This window comes from Centroberyx gerrardi, chromosome 22, assembly GCF_048128805.1.
Source record: "Centroberyx gerrardi isolate f3 chromosome 22, fCenGer3.hap1.cur.20231027, whole genome shotgun sequence".
Classification (NCBI taxonomy): domain Eukaryota; kingdom Metazoa; phylum Chordata; class Actinopteri; order Beryciformes; family Berycidae; genus Centroberyx; species Centroberyx gerrardi.
The window spans coordinates 7,360,197-7,385,509 of NC_136018.1; the positions used below are offsets into that span (position 1 = coordinate 7,360,197).

The 25,313-nt window shown below is 44.5% G+C and overlaps 1 protein-coding gene across 2 annotated transcripts in view; it reads right to left on the reverse strand.

The window, feature by feature from the left end:
• gli3 (GLI family zinc finger 3) overlaps positions 1 to 16,309 on the reverse strand; it is a 97,575-nt gene extending 81,266 nt beyond the window's left edge. For both annotated transcript variants that reach the window (XM_078291327.1, XM_078291326.1), the window contains exon 1: positions 15,983 to 16,309. The gene's annotated coding sequence lies outside the window, so the exon portion shown is untranslated. The remainder of the gene's footprint in view (positions 1 to 15,982) is intronic.
• Positions 16,310 to 25,313: the final 9,004 nt, after the last annotated feature.

The following is a 25,313-nucleotide window of genomic DNA, read 5'->3' on the forward strand; positions in this document are numbered from 1 at the left end:
ATCTGTAGAATACGTGCGGTGGTTTTTCGCGTGTCTGTCTGCACATGCATGTATGTGAGTTCCTCAGCCGGATGATCAATCATAGGTGCTCAGTCGTGAGAATAGCAGGTCATTCGTTCACTTTCATCGGCCTGGAAACACAGAAACACCCCTAAGTCAGACTTTTACTCTCCCCTTTTAAATTTTCATTACATCATTCTAATGATTGAACTTGTGCAAAAGCAGGGAAGAGCAAGAGAACAGGGAGAGAACCTCCTTTACAGCTGTTACCGAGTAGACCCCAACATGCTTTATGTGTGGAGGGTGCATACGTGCATGTGTGTGTGTGTGTGTGTGTCCCTTTAAAACACCCTGTTCCCCCCCAGGTGAGTCAGACAGGGGCAAAGCGAGCTGAAAGCAGAGTGAATACGAGGGTCAGGACCGGGGGTTTGTAGGGGAGGCGAGGAGAAAGCGGAGGCATTCCACTGGTCGGGCAAATATTCACAACTCCAAGCCGCTGAAGCGTGTCTGACCGGCCTTTTGTGTTCCACGAGGCAGGCCACAGTTCCAAAGCAGCAATTAAAAGCAGGACCTTTTCACCCATAATCCCTCTGACCTGGACGCCCACACCCAATCCTGCAGATGTTCCTCGCTCTTATTCGCGTCGCTCATTTTCACTCCGTCCCACTCTTCACCAAACTGTTTTTTTGTCTTCAGATCGATGCGTTAATGCTCAGAAATTGTCCAACACAAAGACACATTTACATCAAGACATTATCAGGACAGGGAGAATGCTTCTTGGTGCGGGAAAAAAACAACTTTAAGTTTTTTGCTCTTACAGAAGATGTTAATCTAAGCCCAGAGATCCTATTTTCTACAGAATTTGTCACAGCGCAGCCTATAGTCGAACCGCTTGAGAGTCATGTCATTGTAAGTTGTCATTTAGTGCCTTGAACCTTCGCTGGAGAGAACAAACACTAATCTACTTACAAGCCACATGCAAAAATCAGATTTTTCTAAATGTTTGCATGAGACAGCACAGAAATAACCATCTGCCTTATAGACCTTGTTTCAGTGTTTCTCACATCGGCCTGGCATGTGCAAGCTCGGTAAGAACCCCACAAAGGAAGGCATTACAACTATGCATTGGTTGCTGTTGTTACCCAAAATACATGTTAATTTCATATTAATGTCTATTCCTTGAAATGACTGTCCTACACCCAATTAGAGTAGAGAGAAAGAGGGTGTATCTTTATTTGTGCTCAACTGTAATCCTTCCACACAGAAAGGGAGGCGATTAAACAGGTTTAAAATACCACAATTCAGACTGTTCCTGAGAAAAAAAAAACATTCTTATTTTATAAGCACATTAAGCAAATCAATTTAACATAAATTATACGCTTTGGTGACAAAGGCACGGAGTTGAAAGTCATCTGCAAATTGTACACATCAAAGTCAAACACTAAAATAAACTTTTGCCTTTGATAGAAGAAAATTGTGTTGTTTTTTTTTCTTCACGCGAGGTTAAACAAGCTAAAACCACTGACTCTGAATAAACACTGCTAACGGTATCAAAAAATCACTACCTATTGTTATTTAAATGCTAAGTCCTTGCAAGCCTAATTTTGTGAAAGTGCTGAAGGTGTACCTCTAATCCCACTGCATTCTACCATCAGGAACATATACGCACCTGCATGGCACACGCACACACACACACACACACACACACACACACACACACACACACACAAGAAACCGGGGGAGATTTCTCTATAAACTCTTGAAGTGTCTTCTTAGATTTGGCGACCCCCCCTCACTGGAGGGGTACTGTATTTGTGTTCATTTCATTAGGGGGACTGTTCAGTGCCGAGGGCCCCCTGAGGGGGAGACTGGCAGCGCCACAGCATTCATCATCATTACATCAGCGACCACCGAGATCCGCTATCTCAGCCTTATCAACGCTGCACAAACACACCGCAACACAGTGAGTTAGAGGGGAGGGGAGAGATGGGAGATGGAGACGATTGAGGGAGATTGTGAGCAAAAGTGGGATAAGAGGATAGGCAGGGGGAAAGAAAAATGAATGGAGAAAGGGAGGAGAGTGAGAGTGTGTGTGTGTGTGTGTGTATGCATGTACATGTGTGTGTGTGTGTGTGTGTGTGTGTGTGTGTGTGTGTGGGTGCATGTTAATGCGTCTCAGTGTGCCCCTGCATGCCTGCACGTGTTTTCCTGTGTGTACGGTGTGTGTGTGTGTTTTCGCAGATTTCGCAGCTATGCCAACAACATTAAGGGCTCCTGCACAGCTGGAATAACTAAAACACTGAGGGCGAAGTGGGAGGAGGGTCTAAGCCCCTCAGCAAGATTAGCTGAATCTAGCAATAAAACAGAATGCGCTGGCTAGGACTGCGTATGTTTGCATTGGATAAGGTCAGTGAGGGGGATGAGGCCCCGTAAAGAGACAGCGGAGGTGCGGAGGCCTGGTGGGTAGAGGACCTGTCATGGGTTCAAAATCCCCACTGGGGAGATGTTCCCAAACTCAATGGCTCTCTGGGAAAACCACATACTTAGGTTTCCATGCTGTGTTCAACACTGCACTTATGGCTTGCCCTTGGCCCTGGGAGGCGAAGGGGAGGGGGGGAAGATTGGGGATTTGGTGGCGGTGGCTCCCATTCACCAGTGAAACTTAACATTGTGCCCAGATGGCACTAAGTCTGGCCTACAGCTGATGGGGACCAGCCCCTCAAGTAAGGGCCATTTAGCAGGAATTAGTCACGCCCCGCCACACACACACACACACACGCACACACACGCACACACACACACACACATATCAAATCCCACACATGCACATGCCAACTGGTTTAGTGCTAGCCCTTCTCACCCTTTTGTGTACTGTGACATGGTTGAGCTATTCAGACTGTTAGTCATTTACATGTTTACATATGATTCTACCACACTGGGCGACTCCCACTTTAACATGTTTTACAGCTAGACGGTGGAACCTAAATTAGATACATGGTGTTTTATTGAGGTGACTTAATGGTTTATTTATTGGAAAGGTAAAATTATGCGGTAAAATGAATGCATTCATTTTCTGCTTTATGTCTTTTAAGTTCATATAAGACCTACCTGTCTTCAACTTCATCCTCACACCAGAGGAAGTGCGGCCTTATTTCCAGTGTATTAGCCTGACATCCCCAAACAATCTGGGGTGCTATAGCGAATGTGCCGCACTCGTTATGAAAGAGGAAAGCCTGTGCAAATGAGGGGTGTTTATATTTTTTTGTCAAGGACAAACAGTGCAACAACGCGGCCCATCGGTGGCTTTCAGCGGAGCTAATAAGATTATCCTCGCGTGCGTCTCGCTCTCTCAGACCTCTCCACTTAAGATGCTTTGGAGGGCTGGTGAGGGACCGTGTGTGTCGCACAGCAGAATGAGCTGAGTGCATCTTACATTCCTGGGTAACAAACCCACACGATGTAATCGTAATGCTTACACGATGCCTCTTTTGCGCTCGCTACCCAGTAGATAAGGGGCAAATAAAGCACGTGCCACAATGGAAATCTTGAGCGTTTTCCCCACAGCTCCCGCTTATTAGCTTGTTTATTTATATATTTTGACTTTGCATTTGTTTGTGAGCCACTTGTGTCAGGGCAAGAGGGGCTGTGAGGCCTGAGACAATGGATACTGCAGGCAGCTTTGTTCCCGCGGTGGCCCGGTTATGCGGCATTGGTTTCCCTTGCTCTCCGCTCCTTTCATTTTCCTCCCATGCTATAAAGTAGAGCCTTTGTTTGATCAGACACTTTTTCCGCTCCTTGAGAAGAAGCCTTGGTAGGGGAAAAGATGCTCGTTCAGCCATTTACGGGAAGCCAAAGCAAACAATGCAACCTATTACTTCAGCAAAATACTATGAAGGACCTTGGGAAAAAAAAAAAACTTTTTTTTTTTTGGCAAGTCTAAAAGTTTTCTGCCTTGAACTTGCCAAGATCAAGTCCAGCTGGACAGTACTATACTTTTACCGCCATGACTTAGAAATAAAAATCACAACTGATAACTTTTCCCCACCTGCTCATTGTCTTGTTTTCTATCCACCCAGCCACTTGCCACTCAGTTTCCTATAAAATCAATGCCTGTTGCAGCATTCTCTACATACAGGCCGTTAACTAAGATTTCCGCTTAAGTAGCCCCCGCACATGGCACATAAAGCACAGGAGAGTGAGGTCTGTATCCTGTCAGAGGGCCTCTCATCTCCAGCGAAAACAGTGTGTGCTTGTTGAGGCATTCTTCATACGAGGCTTCAGAAGGCACTCCGCATGATGCCACAACCACTGCGCGACAACAACATCCTTCGCCGCACTTTCACAGCGAAAGAGCGCGTTTCGCTGTGTGTCACACTGTTTCTGAGCGTACTTCCTATGTATGCATGTGTGTGAACATGGCACGGGGAAAGAGAAAGAGAGGGCCTCTTTCGACTGTGTTTGGGAGTGTGTGAGAGTGTATATAGGAGTGGATGTGCCAGGTGCTCCATGCGCCTTTCACTCTGCAAGTGCGTTCACTATGCGCACAACATAAATAAGAGAGGGGACCCCAAGGGAGGGGATGAGTGGAGGAAGAGGAATTCCTTTGCTGATGAAAAACTCTCACACACACACACACACACATCTCTCTCTGTCTCTCTCTCTCTTGCTCTCTCTGCCTCTTCCTCACACGTGCACATCCACAGTGCACTCAGAGAGGGATCAAGCAGATAGATGGTCGTGTGTGTGTGTGTGTGTGTAGTGGCAGCAGGTTTGGCTTTGACAGGAGGTGTCCACACTTAGCCCAGGGGACGGAAGAATACACTCCTCTCATCCTCAGTGTACAACATATAGCAGCACTATTTGAGGCAACTGAACTACTGAGAGTCATCCAGCGGCTATACAGAAAGAGAGCTACAGGTTACGGAGCCAGCATGACACACTGCCCACTGTTCCCCTCGGGTTTGAAGTTCTCTTTCAGTTTTCTTTTCATTTTAGTTTTCCTCTTTCCTTATTTACCTTATTCCCTGCTCTCTCCCACTCCTCCCTCTCTCGTTTGCTCTGTCTTTCTCCCTCCTCTCTCCTTTCCTTCATTCCTCTGTGTCATTGGGATAAGTGCTAGAGCGCAGTGAGTCAGTGCTGCTATGTGATTAATGACGGGCCCTGGCGTCTCCGGGGCCGAATGCTAACAACAGCCAGGGGGCAGCGCGATAATGCACAATAATAAAGCCAGCAGACAATCAGCCAGGCAAAGCAAGGCCTATTAGCCGGCCCCATCAGGACGGCTAAGTGAGAAATTAGCCCTTCCCAAGCTCCGCCACAATTCATCAAGTGCTGCCCCTGAATCCCCCCTCAAGAAGTCATAATGTTTACTTAAAGACTGGCCTAGATGCCCCAGTGGCGAGCTTTATTGGCTCTTATTAATTCTCGTCCGGGCCCTCGCGGCCGTGCCATTTAAACCGTATTAAAGGGGGGAAAATTGGGCGAGATGAAGTTGTCTTGGTGTTTGGCTCTCGCATGATAAAGCCGGACCTAAACAGAGGGAGACGGCAAAAAAAAAAAAAAAAAGTGGGGGGCAGCCAAATAAATAGGGATGTAAAGGAATGCTGAATGAAGCTGTCCTCAAATGTGTCGCAGTCGGTGAAAGGAATGCAGAGAGAGAGGGAAAAGGAAGCGAAAATGAAGGAATGGCGTTTGCTTTAATGCTAGACTTCCTGTGTCGATGGGAACGAATCCAAAAGGCTAACATCGGGTCATACATTCCACAGATGCAGAAACTGATGATTCTTTCCATTCTTCTTATCTTTCATCGGGCAGACCCACGGAGACTGAGAAATACCTTTAAACAAGGTCATTCCATCGGCTCTCCAACTGTAATTTAACATGTCAGTGATGGACAGGAGAACAACAGTAACAAGGGAGGGAGTTCGGGGCAGATGAGTACACTTACACAAAGTACACTTAATGAGGCGGTTAAGTTGGTCTTCCACCAACAGCACAATGAATCACACTTATAAAAACCTATGACGAAATAGCTTCATTTTTATCCCGAGCAAAATGCTTTTGCAGCTTGGTCCAATTACCCATTATTCGAAGCTGTGTAGTTTTTCTTTGTTGCTGTTTTCAAAGTTCCCTTCTCTCTTAGTAGTAGTGCTTTCATATCACTCCAAATGAATTGTGAGAAATGGACTCGCCGGCCCTTGTGGAAGTCTCTAAATAGAGTGTCAGAGTCTCATCCGTCTGAACTGCGGGTCTGTGTTGTGGGATTGGCGGAGGCGGCAGGTGAGTGTGTTCTATAGAGTGTGGAGGATATGGCTGAGGAGGTGTGAGATCAAAGACAGCCGAAGCTCAGAGGGAGTCCCACAGACTTCCAGCTCCCTGACGGCTCTCCCAACGGCAGCATCGGGAGACAACTCTCTCCCTTCACTTTCATATCAGCCACAGAGCCCCCCCATCACTGTGTGCCGGCTCATAGGCTACACACACACACACACACACACACACACACACACCCACACGCAAGTAGTCTCAGAGGAGTTAGCAGTGCTGCCAAGCCTGCACCCCACCTACAGCACCACTCCTACACACACACACACATGCTATTGCTCAACATAAACCAATGCATCAAAAACACACCGCTGAATATTTTGGATTCTGAAAGGTTGGATTCAGTGTTGTGAGGCAAAAGGAACTCTCAGCCCAGTGAGAAAGACTTCCCCGCGCTCGCGCAAGTCAAATACCAAGCGATATCGCACCATATAACACTGGAAACAGACAGCGTAAACCTCACAGCGCTGCCAAGTGTTCGACAAAAACTTCCCATAAACTCCAAAGGACACGGAGTCACAAAATGGCCCCCGAAAAAACCCCGGCATAAAACGCGGGGAACAGGACTGCTATTAGACGGGCAGCCCCCTCAGGCCCGCCGACTCGATCGTCGGGAAGCCAAACATCTGGGTGTGTTTACGCGTTTCAGCTGTTTGCAACCGCGCCTCAAATAAATCTGGAGGCTGTACAGCCATCGCTTAGGACAGCTCCTAAACAAACACGCTCGACGCTCGCCGGCTTGCTCACTCACTCACCCCGGCGTACCGCGGCATCTCGGCCGGGGCCCGGGCGAGCTAACGCTGGCACATAAATTTGTGAGGAGGAGGCCTTAATTGGAGCGTTCGACGGGTGCCTGGGGTTAATTGGGAAGCATGGAGAGCAGCTGGCTCCACTGTGGAGGTTGAGACAGGGATAATAAGTTCACCCTTTGCAGGAGAGACAGTTAGTGATGAATCAGATCAGAGGAACAGTGTACTGTAATCATCCCCCCATCGCTCTCCCCCCCCCCGCCCCACCCGCTCTCTCTCTCTCTCTGTCTCTCTCTCTCTCTCTGTCTCTCTCTCTCTCTCTCTCTCCTGACAAGCAGAGACAACCTGGCTCCCAGCTACACAATCTGGCACCTATCACACAGGACTGGCAGTCACAGGGAAGAGATCTCTCCCGGTGCACTCACACACACCTACATACACAGACACGTTCACACACACACACACACACACACACACACGAGTACGCACACTAACCCACATTCATTCAGCTAATCACTCACACACACAATAATTCTTACCTCCAGGACATGGAACCTAGTTTATCAGTTTACTGGTCGATGTATGTAAATCTCTCCAACAATGTGTGTACTAATGGCTTATTACCCTGTGTTAGCTGGTTTGCATTGATCTCTATGCCAGAGGGAGATGGGGAAACTAGAGCAGTTCTCTGCTCATATGTACCAAGCAGGACTATAATCACATCGCAGCTTGTTTCAATAAAGGCAACATTAACATAAACCATCTCAAACACACTAAACCCTTCACCCCCGCTCAGTCCATGCAAAAAAAAAACTTTCCTGGATTACAGGGTAATCAGGGCCATATGGGATGGTCGGTATAACTTTGTGTGTCTCTCTGAAGTCTATAGATCGCGCTTGTCACCGCAGCTCATGATTTTCTGAATATTAAGGAGAAAAAGAAGTGGTATTTTTCCTCAGGAGCCAATCTTTAGCCAATACAGATATCATACAGTCTCTCTGGAAAGCAGTAGCTGTGAAAGGTTTATATATAAAACACTGTAGTCAATTCCTTGTGCTGGGAGGGGGGCTGAGGGAGCATTTGGGGGCTGAAGGTAGCCCAGGTAGAGTCATAGGCAGTAATGGGAGGAGACAGGGACTTAGAGCGCCACACAAAAGCCAGGCTTTATAAATAATTCCAAAAGCTAACAGGATCCCTTGTATGTGTGAATCTGTGAAATACATTCACACATGAATGCACACACACACACACACACACACACACACACACACCCTAAGATTTTCCCCTCTACCTCTCACGCCCCCCCCCTCCCCACCGGGGGGAATAGGTTATTCACTGTGCTCCGCTGGGGCTTGTGAGTTTTGAGTCTGACCCGCCTGGATCGGTAAATTTGGGTAAAGATCTTTCTTGCATAGATGATGCAAAAGATAGAGAAAACAGGTCGTGCACAAAAAAAAGACAAAAAAAGAAATGAAGAAATGCCCATTTTACAAGAAACACACACACACACACATTAACACACTCTCACACACACACTCACTCATAATGCAGGGCGGCAAAGCACACCGGAGACCTGTCTTGTAAATCTCTTTGTGAAAGCAGCTTTGGGGGGTAGACAGGGGCTTACATACTGAGCCCTGAGGTAGAGCTATAGACTCCACTCCCTCTATCCCCCCCCCCCATACTCTTTCTCCCTCTCCCACACACATACTATCTTGCTCTCTCTCTTCCTCACCTTCCACCTATCCCACATTTTCTCCTTCATTCCTCCCCCTCTCTCACCTTCTCCTCCGCTCCCTGCTTTCTGTCTCCCTCCCCTCTCTCTCTATTCTCTCCTCTCTCCCTCTCTCTCCGGCCCTCTGTCCCAGCCCGGGCTCCGGAGCAGTGGTCCTTAGCCCTCCAGGCTCCTCTGGTGTGGTGGTGACTAATGTCCTGCCTTTGCTCAGACAATGAGTTTGAGACCGAGCCGGGGAAAGTGTTGAGGAGGGAAAAAGACTCCGGCACCTTTGACAAATGGAACCCTTCGCTCTCCCCTGCCCACTGAGGGAGGCTTTACAATGTCGCGCTACACGCTCCGCGTCCTCCGAGGGACGGCTGCAACCTGCGAAGCCGCTTCTGGGGGAACATAATGAATTCTTTGGGAAGTCCAACCTGGCTTTCTTCATGAATAAGATATATTTCCAAAGCATGTCGACCCCTCTTAATAAAAACACCAGTCTGGCAGGAATAGCCAAAGCCGTTTTAGGGCCCCGTGTACACGTTAATATTTCTGTTTCTCTATAAATTTTCGAGGGCCCACTTCTTTCCAGGCCTGTCACTGTAAGGCCCGCCCTGCGTTTTCCCTGGAAGGTAGGGGAGCCATGATGACAAACTGTCATTAAAAAACGGCTGGAGTCCCTCTCTTTCAAGGAACTCAAAACTCTTGGATGCCCCCCCCCCGCCCCCCACCTCCCCTCCCCTCCCCTCCTCTTCCCCACGCACCCCACCCCCATGCAGCCCTGAAAGGAACTGGGCTTTGTCTGAGGAGCAAAGGAGAGAGGAATCCCCCCCTCCCCTCCCCGAACCCTGTTCCTCACTCCCTGCGGAGTATTGTTAAAACACAGCCCCCTCTCTTTCCGTGGCCCGGGCTCTTAAAACAGCGTGCTTTGCATGAGAAAAAACGATTAGTCTTCAAATGCTGCGCTGTCAAAAGAGGGCTCTTTCAGGTTGGGGCAGAAATTTGCTCAGATAGTAGAGTTCCCCTATTGTTTTTCTAAGATGAGGCATTATTTGTCTTACAGCCAGGGTCTGTTAGCATTCATTGCAGAGGAGCCCCTACTAGAGGGGTTTATATGGGATGGTGCCCCCCACCCCCCACCCCCACCCTCCCAACTTGCCCCTAGTCCCTAGCAGACGGAAATGAAGGAGCAGAGAGTGGGGGAAGAGGTACTCATCTAAACATGTTTGGAGAAGAGAGAGAATGCCTGGGCTTCTTTCAGGTATTAACCTTGGGATTTACATTTGACATTCAAACAATAGCCCCCTCCTTGACCTGCACTCCAGGATGCACTAAGACCCAGGGATAACTCCCACTAAAAGATAACTATGGCAGCATGGGACTGCAACTACATGGGGTTCACATTGTGAGCATTACTGCATGACAATACATATCTTTATTATTAGTGTAGGGCCTGGAGTTTTGTTTGGCACAGTTAATATGTTTTTTTTCCCTTTTTCAGTTAAACGTAAATCATTTTGGAAAAAAATATGTGTGTGTGTCTCTGTGTGTGTGTGTGTGTATAAATGCTAGTGTCCTGGAGTAGCCGCAGCCTGACTCATGGCTTTACACATCAAGAAGCAGGGGTAAGTGACAGATCATTGTTCACAGCAAGCGGCCGGCTCATCTGTCCCCCCGTCACCACGCTGGACGAGAAAGCACAGACCCCCTCACGGATGCCACAACCAGCTCCCATCAAAGCTGACACAATGCCACATCTGCAATAACAGCCCCGGCCCCGGGAAAGCGGCTCTTTAGGCGCTCAACTTTACACACGGCCCACGAGCAAATGGGCCCCCACCAAAGCACTTCACCTCTTGCTGCTACACTTCACACCGCGGTCTTAAAGACGTTTTTACGGCGGCTACAGCAAACAGAGGAGGAGACGAGCGCCGTCCTCATCCACGCGCGACCTCCGCTGTTTCTACTCAAGTGTTTGAGAAAAGAAAACGCAGCCGCTGACCGGCACACTCTGCATTCTCACACACACACACACACAAACATGTGTATATATGCAGTGCACTTTTATCTCGAGCTACAACAAGCAGCACAATTGCATGCATCATAATTTTGAATCACTTGAATGAATCCCCGAGTTATTCCTCTTTTTTTCCCTTTTTATTGCTTTCCTCTGTGCCTCTCTCTGGGAGAGCAGTTGACCAGACTAATTGTCAGGTCCAGTTGGAGTTTCCAACAGGCCAGAGCCATGGAAAACAAACCAGCCCTCTCTGCCTCTGCTAAGGCAACTTGAGCTCCCACTTTTTTTCCTCCCATTTCTTATTTCCTCAGAACAAAATGAAAAAAAAGTTGCTTGCACGAGAGAGGGGGAGAGAGGAAAAGAGAGACAAAGAGAAGAGAGACCAATAAAGAGTAAATGTGTGTGTTTGTGTGTGTGTGTGTGAGAAAGAGAGAGAAAAGAGAGGGACAGATTGAGAGCAGCCATGAGTGTGTGCATGTACATGAATGCATTTAAAATGTAAATGTTATGAGGTGGTAAGTATATGACCGTTCTGTCAATGTGGACGCTGTGTGCAAAGGCACCGAGTGTATTCGAGTTCATGAATGTGTGCAATATACACATGTGTGTTTTCTTATGGAATTACGGTACAATATCTGTGTTTCTTGCACCCCTTTCGTCGGCACTTTACCCCCACCCCACCCCTTATGCAAAGACATCACCCCTCTTGAAAGGTGCCTTTAGCAGGCTCCTTGAAGCGGGGAGCGGGGGTCCCGCTCTGGGACAGTGATGGTTGAGGTGGAGGGGAGCCGGGGGAGCAGGAACACATAGCATATTAAATCTGCTGGCGGAGCTGGGTCGTCCGCGCGGAGAGCCAGAGAGCCAGATCTGAGGCATGCCCTGAAGGGATGGCTGGGCCTGGGGATTAGGAGGCCAAGGAGAAGCCCTCGCGCACCCGCAGACCCCTTCTTCTCACCGCTCACACGCAAATGCATCCAGACGTTTTGACGCTCCTCAGGTTTGCCATCTCAGCCCAACTTTTCATAGCACTCCTCCGTGCCTCGCAAACCACACCGACACACACACACACACACACACACTCCCACACACTCTCTTCTCTCTCACACCATCACACAGCCTTTTTTTCCTCAATCACTACCTCTTTCTGACTTGTCCTCTTTCTTTCCCCACTGTGTCTGTTTCATTTGATGTCAACATATCAAAGTACCAAATCATCAAAGTGAGAGATTTCTTTTGGGGACCATCTATTCAGCCATACCAGTTATATGCAAGGGAAGCAACAGCTAATCGAATTACACAGGGAATTATTCCAAACTTTCACTGGGCAGCTGGTTATTGTATATTCGTTGACTATCTATGATGAATAGGTATAATAAACTATTTACACCTGCACACGATGGCTATAATTTCACGAGAAGCGAGTAAAACAGCATTTAGAAAAAGCACAGAGCTGGAAAAAGCACATCACCCACCACATGCCGCAGAATAACCCGCGCAGCAGCAGCGTGTAAAAAGGGGGACAATGTAAACTAAAGCTAAAAATACACCCTAGTCCCCATTATCTTAGGGAAAATCAACTTCCCTCAAATTACCCTCGTTCTAACAAAACACTTGGCACCTCTTTCAGGGCCTTTAGGTCAGAGCGTTAGCACAACAACGCAGCTCATTAGGGCCTCATGCATACAAACCTGATACAGGTATATACAGGATGTAAAAGGCCTGGGGACAGAGCCTGCCTTTAGCTGTGAATGCAAGGCCCTTAGAAAAGGAGAGGGCCATACCTCAAAAGCTAATAGTATGTCATCTCCCTGCATTAACATGACAGGCCCTATTCTGCCAGGTCGCTGGGTCATGGGTGTGCTGGGCCAGCGTCGCTATGCATAATTTCTACGTAAAGGTGTGCTTAAAGTTGAGATAAAAAAGCAGGCCGCTATCTGACAGACTGACTCCTGCAGAGGGAAGCGTTATCCGTGTGTTCCTCACGCACGGGGCTGGAGGAGCAGGGAGCGGCGCTGATGCATCTCTGCTGGCTGCAATAAGCGAATGGCTCTGTGTTGTGCATCTCATTCCACCAGATTAGCATCTTAAACACTGCTGCATTCATCACTGCTACTGCATCATAATGAAATAGGGTCTCCTGGTTTTTTTTTTTTGGTTTTTTTTGTAAAATTGCACCTGTTCGACTTCAGCACAGCCCTTAAGCTCTTACCTACAGTAACAGAGGCACCAAATAGAACAAAAATACACTATTCATATGCATATGTATATGGTTGAAAAATGAAATATTTCACATTCTGTAATTAAATTATTATATGTTTTATTATATAGGCCTATATCACATATTTTCCTCCCAGCTATAAGACTTATGGCCAACATCTGAGAATCATTTTCAACAGGACATTTTATTAACATGCACACTGTTGAGTCACAATAGAAATTAAAGTAATTATATGTAATGTTGTTTTGGATCATATTAAATCTTCTCTTGAGAAAATTACACGTTCTTTAAAAATAATGTCACAAAGTTCTCTGTCATCAATCAATCACTGGAATTTAGATCAATCACACTTAATATAAGACTGGTGAAAAAAAGAATAAAATATCATAGCTATAATAGCACAGCTACACTATGAAAATAAAATCATATCCCATCAAAATATTTGCCTCCAGTAATGATGACAGATTTAAAATTATATAGCTAAGCCATTTTTTAATTAGCAGTGTTATTTGGAAATCATTTATTCACAAGTCACAGGCCACAGAAATGCAAAACACATAAGATTAAGGTGAATTTGTTTGATCTCTGGAAAAGTAAATGATATTCAGCAATGGTTCTCATGATATTATTTTGAAATATAAGCTATTAGGCCTAAATTCTGACTGGTTAAGTAGGCCTGACCTGTCTGTTCATTATTTTACATGTTAACTGGGCTAAATCATTTTGACAGAGATTAATTTCCCACTTGTGGGCCTTGTACATGTTATTTTGTAATTCCAAATAAAATAGGGGAAATATTAAATGACGGTTTGAGTAACAGATAGCCTTTTTTTCTTTTATTTAAAAAAAACATTTAACCTATTTTGCAAAATAGAAAGACAACTCTGCTCAAAGCCAAATCCAGACCCCAGGATGAAGGAATTAGGGAGAAAAAGGGAGATTTTTTTTTTTTTATCTGTGTGTGCTTATTCTCTTAAACATCTATTGTTTTCTATTCATTCACTGCTGCTTCTCAAGGCAGTCAGATCTCCGTTAATAATTCGCCAAGTGTCAAAAAAAAAGGTGGTTTGAGCTGCACCGCATGGCTGAGCGCCTCGGACCCTCGTCGTCTGTATGAAACCCGAGAGCCGACAAGCAGATAAAATGTGGAACAGCTGGCGAGGACAGGAGGAAAAAGTTTCAAACAAATATCTACACATGTGGAGGCTAAAACAGCCTGGGCTCCCAAACGTTTTCATGTCCCGGACCCCCAAACACACACACACACACACACACACACACTACTATTAGATTATATTTTGTCACCAGCAGACCCCATATGGGAAGTTTTTTTGTTGGTGATTTTGTATTGAATTGTATGTCTGTCTACACTGTGCATAGGGGGAGATAATAGTGGTGAGAGCGAAACGTGATTGTTTTAGTCATTTTTATGCTTTCCCTAATTGGGATAATTTCTAGTGAAATTATAGTGAAATTAAACTATTCCTCATTTTGCCGGAGGGCCCCAGTTAACTCCCTGAAGGACCCCTGCAGGGCCCCGGACCCCACTTTGGGAACCACCACTGTAACGGGCCTAAATTTCCTGGGGAGGGGAGAACTCAAAAAACGTAATACATCTAAACAAGATCTATTAATGAATCCCAAAATCTTATTTTCTAAAAAAAAAAAAAACAAGTGGGAAAAATGGCCCAGCGGGGTGAGATAATTTCAGTGTAAATCAAATTGTTGGAAGAAATTATCTTGAATCAAGTGTCATTTTGCTGCTGCTGGTGGAGTGACTTGCCTTATTCTGCCAGGTTTCCAGCTACTGACACTTGTTTCTGCAGTAGCCTATCACTGAAACAAGTGAAACTGCACTGGAAACGAGTGGAATTATTTCACCTCACTGGCATAATTTTTCACTTGTTTAAAAAAAATACTATTTTAAGACCGAATACGCGACTAAATGGCTTGTTAAGATGGACATTTCTTGCAGAGAAAATCTATTTTATATAGCACCATTGCCAAAATAGCCTACATGTGTGAGTCAAGAAAAGGCCTCACACTGACTTTAAGTTTTCATTGAGAAGTTTGCAAAGCATTGTAAAGGCAGTGCTGCAAAAAAATGTTTTAGTGGCAGGAATGGCTATAGGATTAAATAAGTGTAAATGTTTAAGGTCAAGGCTACGGTTAGCCTACATGTTTGAACATGACTGGACTGTAATTGTGTCTTCTTTTTTTAATAAAACGGTGTGTAAGCATACAGGAATAATCTTCCCATTAATTGTTTCAATAAGCCATAATCTTTAACCCCCTACACCGAAGCATAACAGGATAAAGTGAATCAATAGAAGACACTGAAATATGATCACACATAAATATGCATGTACCCCCACCCCTCCCCTGCGTTTCTTTAGGCAAAGGTCCAATAAGTTTTATGTCTGCAGAAGTTCATGAAGTTTCAGCCCACAGCTCTCCACAGTAGAATTACACGTGTATTCCTGGTTTATAAGCCACCTAAAGAAGAGCCTTTTTTTTTTACAATAATACCTAACTTTATGCAACTTAAAGCAAATAGGTAGTTCTTAATTTTTAGTAAAATGCGCGCATCTGTCTATCGGGTAGGGTACTTGTAAAGTGTGCCATCCGGGGTCTGACAACTAAGACTTATTTCAAGGATTATAAATCACACCCAGTCCAAATATAACAGAATTAGACTGTTTTACTTTTTTTGTGTTATCCCAGATCACGAAGCTTCCATCGTTGTTTAAAAAGCTGGCGTTTCATACCAGTGTCGTTGCATTAAATCCAGTCCATGTCTGCATGTAAACTTCTATGAAATTCCATCTTTTTGAAATGTGAAACCTCTGCTGCTCTGGGAAGTCTGACTGCCTTTCAAAACTTTTAAAGTAGGACTAATAAGCGCAACAACGTTCAAAGTCTATTGCGCCTCCATGTGAGTTTTAATGACTACTTACGTCTTTCTGGGTGATTTCCCCTGTAATTCTTGACCTTTCTATCTTCTCCTCAGAAAAATGATGTTTCTTCTTTCTTCTTCCTCTCTTCCTAAGTTGCAGATGTGCCTCTGGAGTTGCCTGGGACTTTTTTTTTACGCTGCAACTCCAACTCCAAAACGGCGCTGCCAGAGTTTTTCCTCTTGCCTGTCTTTCTCCTCCTTTTCACAGTTCGCTGTGTTCAACCACCGCCGGACTAACACCATCAGCCTGCCGATAATATCTGCCGATAGCAGATCGCAAACGCGCGTAAAAACAACATAAGCGTTAGAGAGGCGCATGGAGAGTTGTTATTACATTAAGTGCGCTTTTTCGAGGAGAAGAGAGGGCGAAGTGTGGGACTCCAGCTGCTCCTTCCCTCGCTTGACTCCTCCCTTCGGATAGCTCCCTCCTTTACTCTCTGCCTCCCTCTTTTTCTGTTCTGTCCCCCCTCTTTCTTTCTTTTTCTTTCTTTCTTTCTTTCTTTTTTCTTTCTTTCTTTCTTTCTTTCTTTCTTTCTTTCTTTCTTTCTTTCTTTCTTTCTTTCTCTCTGTCTTTTTGCTCCCGGGTAGATGGAACCAACATGTTTGAAACTTGGATCCTGGATAGTCCTGTAAAAACTGGTGAATATTATAACTAATGGAGCATAAACCAACCTCAAACTCTGTTTAACCTCCATTTATTCCTAGTATTTGTCACAGTAACTAGTACCAAACTGATGGAGATAGGGCATTTTAAGGGGGGAAAAAACATAAATTAATGTTTTTAACTGAATATCTACTACTCCATCACTGATTATGAGCTACTTCTCACTGTCTGTCTGTGGCATTTCTTACACTGTTTGAATGACAGTGGGCCATCAACTTGTTTATGCAATGGGAAAAATGCATTTTGGTCAACAACGCTACTACCAGGACTCCACTTTATAATAAGAGACATGATGTTTTCAATGTTGCTTCTAATGGCCTGCTAAAGCTAGGTGACCCCTATAACATCAATTAGATCACAGCTGCCATTCAATCTCACAAAAGTTTAAAGGACTGGGAAATGTTCAACTGTAATGAGATACATTTCTCATTCTATTTCTATGGCATTTAATCCCCTATAATTAAAGTTGCAGGACACATGTGACATGATGTAATTACATTCAGCAGCAACTTGAGTCTCCATTACACCATTAAAATCATAATCACCAAAATACACAACCATGCACACCTAATAGCGTGTATTTTTTATTTGCTTTGCTAAAATACAAAACAAGGTTTGAAACCTGTAACCTGTCATGTGTTCTTATGGCAGTTGGATCAAGTCTAATCATTCACTTATAAATCTTCTTATAACAATAGCAACAACTAACTACGTTGATTTATTTTGTAATTATGTGATCATTAGTCAATGTGTGTGTGTGTGTGTGTGTGTGTGTGTGTGTGAACTCTTTAACAGAAATGTTTAGTAGAAGTATTTTTCACTCCTTTGAACCAGGTGATTCACTGGCTGCTCTAGTATCCCCCCCCCCCCCCCCTAAAAAAGTCCCATTTACATTATAGAGCAATATGACTCACATATTGGAAATTGTGGATTTATGGGCGCTAAAACGGTCTCCTGGGCACAGCCTTCAGAATGAGACCTAATGTTACGGTAAAGCAGAGGGAAGCCTTCCTGTAGGGTTAGGTATAATCAATATACATAATCAATATACAGGGAAATTATGTGGTAAAAGAGCTCTTCGGGGCACTGTTTCAATCAATGAAGAGGTGGGAGTTTGGAGAGGAAAATCACCGGTTAATCGTTTAAGCAGGATTTGAATGTGTGTGTGTGGCCAAGAGGTCAAGTCCAGCAGGCCACAGTTATTGTATTTACCTTGATCTTAGACACAGCCAATCAGCTGCTGTGGCAAATAAGGAAATATGTACAGTAGTTGATGTGCTTTTTCTGGTACAAAAGAGGATGTTCATGTTTTTTTAAATCATTTACCAGAAGGTCCCGAACTGGTTTGGCCCTCAGAGTGATCCTACTGTTCCCTCATAAGCTTATTATGCCAATAAAGTATGCATTGACTAATTACTGCCTTAATCAATCAGAGCCTAAGATCTTCTGTCACAACTGCCACCATCTTTTTCATCAATAAAACCCCCAAATGTGTTTTATTCTAATTTCTGTCAAAATATGTAGATGGGTTTTTGATGGGCAAGTTGATACACAGTGAACTGTATGGGCAGTCTGTGACCGACTATTTTAATTGTTTCAGTGCAAGACATGGTGAGGCCTCAGCTTAAATATTATCGTTTTTTTTTATCATCATCCAGTTATTATCCAGTTTTTGTATTTTTTTTTCAGTCATAATATGTAATATATGGGAATGAATACACAAGTGACACAGTGTTTACATTTGATATTTTTTTAAATGAAAATACAGATCCTATAGATATGGTTACGATATAGGCCTAAAATACAATATATAAAATACAAATATGATATGATAGAATATGAGCTGTGATATAAATCAGTGTCCATACAGTGCAAACCCTCGTGTGTGTGTGTGTGTGTGTGTGTGACGAGAGGAAGTCAGCCGAGAGAGAGGAGACAGTCAAAGGTGCTCTGTAAGACACGGCTAATTCTCCTGTCAGTTTGTCAGGCGGTGCTCATCTGGCCTGGACTACACAGAGATAAAGTCCTTGTTATGAATCTCTCAAAGAGAATCCAAGGAACGTGGAGGTGGGGGGCGGGGGGCGGGGGGCGGGGGGCAGCGCAGGGCGGGGGGGGGGGGGGGGGGGGGGGGCCGGGAGGGGTGAGGTGGGGGAGAACAAGAGGGGAGAGGGGGTGCACATGGGCATCAGTAGGGTTAGCGGCTCCCGAAAGCATTTCATCAAAGAGGGCCAGGATCCTGGGGATTGAGATTCTGCCTGGAGGCAAGTAACCAATGGTCTCCCAAGAACATATTCCAAAGTAGGACTCACAGAGCCAAAGCACACATCAAAAGCACCTCTGTAGCCAAAGCGATTCTGGAGGAGAAAGAAAGGGGTTCGGGTCCCTTCTTGGCCCCCTTTAAGCCCCAGATCTCACCCCAATTAAGAAGGAACTACTGTTTGTTCCAGACCCTGAGATCTACAGACAGGGAGGCGCACTCACTAAGGTAGACACACAGGCATGCTCACACACACACACACACACACACACACACGCAGATACAGATACACACACACTATTAATAACCACAAGCATGTAGTCACATTCACACACTCTTGCAGACACACACACACACTATTAACCACAAGCATGTAGGCACATTCACACACTCTTGCAGACGTGCATACATGGACACTAACAAAAACACACACAAACTGGTAAAAGCACACTGGCATGCACAGGCACACACTCTCTCTCTCTCTCACACACACACACAGACACACATACACACACACACACAGGCACAATTTCTCACACCACAAGCACAAATATGAAAGAAATGCTTTGTGCTGAAGATCAACATCTGTATCTTGTGCTTATTTTTCAAATAATGACCAACTGACAGAGCATGTTTCCAGTTTCAGCTGTGATCTCACTGAAATAATATGTAGTGCTCAGTGTGTCCATGTATGTTACATGAGTAACAGTAAATCAATACTTGGCAGAATGTAGTGTAGGCATTTGGATTTTTCCCTTTAATTCTTCGCCGTTGGACAGATGTCACTGTGAAATGGATATGCCAGAAAAAGCATATTATATCCGCACAGATGTGACCACTTGAAATGCACTGGCTGCATGAACAGAATGACACAGGCTCCTGTGTTTCTCACAGCGGAGAGGCAGTATTTTAAGATAAGGGATTGCTTTAAAAGGAAAATTTGAAGTGCCTTCACTTAACATCACATAATCTTGGTCGGTGCTGCACGTCTGACTGGTAAAAACTAACTATAGGTTTTCACTTTTAACCGTCTTAGATTCTATTTACTCTTGTAAATCGGAACTGGGTCAGATAGCATTTACAAATAATTCTTAGTGTTTTTTTTAATGTACTTGGGAAAACAGATGTGAGTTTTACCAAATCAGGACAATTCAGAAAGGTAAGTTCATCAGGTAAGTTGTAAATTAAAAAAAATAACCTAAATCCACTTAAAAATAGTTTCAGCTTTCTCCCATTCATTATATTGTCCTATAAGTAGCAAACTCCAGTCATCCAGTAGTCCAGTAACAATTCCTAAAAACTGTTTGCAAATACTGTTTGAAATAGTGTCTGACCCAGGTCTGCTGTCACTAAAGCATTACTTAATCTAAAGTGTTTGCTTGACCTTCATCCTAAGACTACACATGACCTGACAAGTCCGCTAACTGACTGCTAGTTTGCTACCGCCACCTGACTGTGGGTCCGTTTTTCAGGGACCAGGGAGATTTGGGGTCAAACAAACACACACCACAAAGAAGAACTTCAACGGCCCCTAGTCTACTGATGGGAGTGTATTATGGGGTTATCCATCCTAAAACTGTGTGCACAGGGTTCAAGAAGTGCACTCCACAAACCACATGTCCCTTTCCCTCTCTCTCTCTCCCTCTCTCTCTCTCTCTTTTTCACACACATACCTATATACACTTACCCACATACACACACATGCTCAGCATAGCCATCCACCCGATAGCAAACAGCGAAGACACCATTAGATACACCCCCATCCCCCCCACCCCCTCGCCCCCCTCCTCTCTCCTGCTGGAGGTACATGGGGTGACTCTGAGCGGGCCATTAGTGTGCATGACTGATAACAGACTCTCAACCCCAATAATCAGAAAGGGGATATTTGCGGTTATTTTGAATCCGTCAGAAATAATAAACGTAAAACTATATCCACTTCGGCTATTTAAGCAATTTCCCTGTGATAACGTCCCGGGGGGATTTCATGTGGATTCCAAATGACGACATAATAAAACCACGACGCCTGCACCCCCTTATCAGGGTGGATTAAAAGGGAATAATGAAACAGAGAGGGTTTGGAGCCTTGTGTGGTATGAATATGATTATCTAATGGACTCCAATGGAAAGGCATGTTAATTCCACTTTAACGCGAGACCTTTCCCAGACTATCTCCTGCCCCTGGCTCCTCCTAAGCCCTCCTCCACCCCCACCCCCCCCCCCTCTCGACCCGTTTCTCTCCCTCTTTCTTTCCTTTAAGTTTAAATAATCATTGTTCTGCTTTTCCACAGAAGTCATTATGCGCGCCGTCTATCTCTGTGTATGAACGTGAGCATGGGAGAGTGATTAATCCCTCTCGTTTTTCACCCTCTTCCGTTCTTGAGGTCTGATTGGAGTGTGTTGGCCTCTAACTTTCTGACAAAAGCACTCAAGGCAGTTATCAATATTCAGATTTTTTTTTTTTTCATGCATGGAGATCATTGTTGCTTGGAAGAATGTGGGTCACTTTCATATAAACTCAAATCAAACTTTTTGAGCACCCATTTGAAATCATATTACATGGTCCATGATACTGGGCTTAACAAGGCCTTAGTATTTGAATACTGGGTCAAAAAGTGTCGTTATCGCCTCGCTGTGAAGAATCCCCAGTCATTTTAACCCTGCACAGCAAAATTTCCAATGTTAATGCGTGTTGATTTTTAAGTAACAGTTATTTTGAGTTGACAAGTGCTGATTGGAGACTTGTTTGTCTACTCATAGAGCTGATATGCCTCTGCTCAAAACTATCAAAAGTGTTCAATTAACAATGGGTGTTGACTGTATAAACACTAGCATAGTGTTTATTTTTACACTCTCAGAGGTAAATTAACACTGACGAATTTGCTGTGTGGGATTGTCTTGAATTAAATGTTCAAGTTAAAGCACACAACATGCATTTAATCCATTCTAATCACTTAGCTGCACCCTCGCATCAAGGGCGAAAAATTATCTATCCAACACCAAATAAAGATTTAAGTCATGTGCTGGCCTCGCTGTCAAGATTCTGCTGTGATGTTGTCAAACTCACATCACTCATGCGTGTATTTAGTGATGGGTGTTGATTGAGTAAAAGTACCTCAAGCTGGCCTCTCTCCTTTTGATCGCCAAAAAAAAAATGGCTGACCAATTTTGGCCCAAAGTGGGGGGCCATCCAGCATCATTAGGACCATTACGGCCAATAAGACTCCTTGAGCCGAATAGTCAAGTCCGTTCTCATCTAGTGAGGCACCAGCAGGATTGTGGATCAGCGCACACATCCTGAAAGCAGACTGAGCTCCCACAGGACACAGTTAAAAAAAAAAAGCATCAATATTTCATCAAACTACTCTCTCTTTCTGGTCCAGATCAAAGCGTCGACTCCCACAGTCCTACAGGTAGAGATGGCTCTTTTGTTTTTGCTCCTCAGGTAGGGCAGCAGTCAGACTCTGTTCTCTTTTGGAAACCTTGCACCGCTCAGCTCATCCATCTCACGGCTCACTGCCTCACTTTTGGAAGAGGAGCTAAAAGGAAGAGTAGAGTAGAGACTGTAAGGGTGAAAACATGATCTAGAGATGTCCAGAGATTGAACTCCTTGGCCTTGTAGCGCCGTATTATTTCCTATTTTTTCCTGGTTTGTCCTCAGTGAGAATAATGGTGGTGAAATGGTGAAAGAAAACTCAGTATGTCTGTAATTGGTCTTTGTACTATAAAGCTAACTGAACTACAGAAGTTATCATCATCATCAACATCATCATCATCACCACCAGTAATCTTTTAATATCATCTCCTCCCATTGATTGGGCTTATTTGAGGGTCCTGCCATGGCTGTGTATGCTGATTAGCAGAGTTAAATATGACTACAGACATGACATTGGACACTGAGGAAATGTAATCCAAGAAAACAACCTCAGTTACTGTAACATAGACATCGTTTCCATCTTTTGACTGTTCCTCAATAGACCTATACAGGTTTTTGGAGAATCTCTGCTCTCTTGCTTCATGTTCAAAATCAAAGAACACCAACATATTTAAGTGGTGAAATTCAGTGCTATTCCCTTTTAAAGATTTTAAAACAAACACTATTTTCCATACATTGACCCCTCTGTCATTTTAATATATCAGTAAATAAATATAGTAATTGTTCAGTATTAAACTATTGGTGGTATAATGGTGATATTGAACAAAGGGAGCAAAAATAGGGCCCAAGTGCCATTATTTCATCATAGAGCTGAGGGGTAACATATTGCTAATTTCATTGTATTGAAATTCTACACCACTAAAAGCATTCATATGATATATAAGATTAATAAAATAGGTTGCAGTAAATGGAGAGGCATGTGTTCCCTTATGTCCCTTTATTCTTTCTCTATAATGAGACTTTATAAAAATGATATGGTGTGTGTAGGGTGTTCAGGATGTTTGTGTATGTATGCGTATATTGGTGTCTTTGTGTTTGCAGGCGCCAGCGTCTTTGTGTGTGTGTTAGTGTGTGTGTTTGTGGGTGCACACATGTGTAAATGTGCACATGTGTTTCCTTCCCCTGCATTAACCCCGTCTGCGTGTTGTGGCTGGCTGTTTGGAGCGCGGCGCCTGTGCCTGAACACACCGGGCCTCCTCCTCCTCCTCCTCCTCCTCCTCCTCCTCCTCCTCCTCCTCCTCCTCCTCTCATCATCAGCGTCAATCTGCGGCTGTCACTCCGAGCCGGACAGTGACTAACGACACTCCCAGTCAGTCAAACACTTATCACCACACAGGTAACACACAGGCCTGGAAATGACTGACATGAAATGGAAACGTCTCTCATTCTGTGGGCCGGGGAGCTGAAGTGAAATATTAGCTGTGGGAGAGATGGCGGATGATAAGAGGCTCCCTGTTTGGGCTGTGATTGTGGAGGTCCAAGTTCTATTACATTTCTTTTTACACGGAGGAGCGGTATGAAGATCCTGTTTGCTTGGATAAAGGATGATCTTCCCTTTCCATTTCGTTTCCTATATGCATCGTTTTAGCGTGTTCTACACAATGCGCTGCAACTTCGCCAAAGGTCCAGGCCCCTAACTTTCATGATGAGCTATTTGTGACAACAAACTTTACTTGTTATAATAATAAATGGTGTTCAAAGCCAGCGGGTCATTGTTGATACATGAGCCATTGTCCCCCAGTCTCTCTCTGGTCCACAGAACCAGATCCGGCCCGTTGTAACCAGAATGCAGCCCGGTCAATGTCAATGGGTCACATATGCCTCCTCTGTCTCTCCTATTAGTCATAGACTCTCCCATGCTCTCCCTCTCTCTCTCTCTCTTTCTTTCTCTTTCTCTCTCTCTCATGTCTCCTCCATGCTCACACACACACACACACACACACACACACACACACACACTCATGTACACACACACCCAAATCCCCTTGTGCGGAAAGATGGATGGGATGTTCCCAAACCACAGGTGCTGCTCTACTTGTGAGTCTTTCACATTCTTCACTATACAGTCGACCTGCTCAGTTTTTACTTTTTACTATTTTCCCAAGTGGCAATTACCACAGTACTTCTGAGTCGGGGAATAATAAAATAACAACATGGAATATTAGGAACGCTATATACGATCAATCTGCCTGTCAATTAGCAGGTCTTTTGAAAAGAGATTCTCTTTGCATTAATGTAGAACAAGACAAACCTCATGAACTTGAAACTTGATGTGTGGATCTGCTCCCACAGACCTGGCCTCCCCTCCAGGCTGCCACTAGATGGGGTTAGTTTCATTTCCAACTTGTGTGTTTACCAGTCACTCGCACTGATGGCTAAACCACAGGCTTACTCTGCTATGCTAGCTACGCCATCTTGTGGTAGACATTACCATTAACCCATACGAAAATAAAGGGTATTAAGACCCTGTACATCCACATTCGGATTTTATCCAAAGTGTCTTACAGTGCCATGAGTGTATATGTTATGTAGCATGGGAATGCATGAAACAAGCCTTTAACTCGGGTAATGCTCCATTGATTTAGATATATAGGACACACAGTTTTCTGAGGATGCTTTTGACCTGGTTTACTCACACATGGCAGATGCCCATATCGTCATACAAGCACCTGTAGACCACAGCTAAACTCGCTACATGTGGACTTGACTAGTCCGTGCATTTCAGAGCAGAAGACAAATTGCATTTTGCAACAGGAAATGATTGCATTTTTAGCAATTTCTCCTTTTTAAAATGGGTCACACTCTTTTAAGTCTGGTGCGCTTATGATAAATTGTGAAATATCATTGCAAGCCTTGTGACAGATTCACAAAGGTATGTTTTGTATTGTGTTGATAGCGACACTGCGGAGGGAAAATCAAATCGAGGTCGGTAGATTAAATAACTTGGAATAATCAAAGTAATTCAGATTAAGATGACA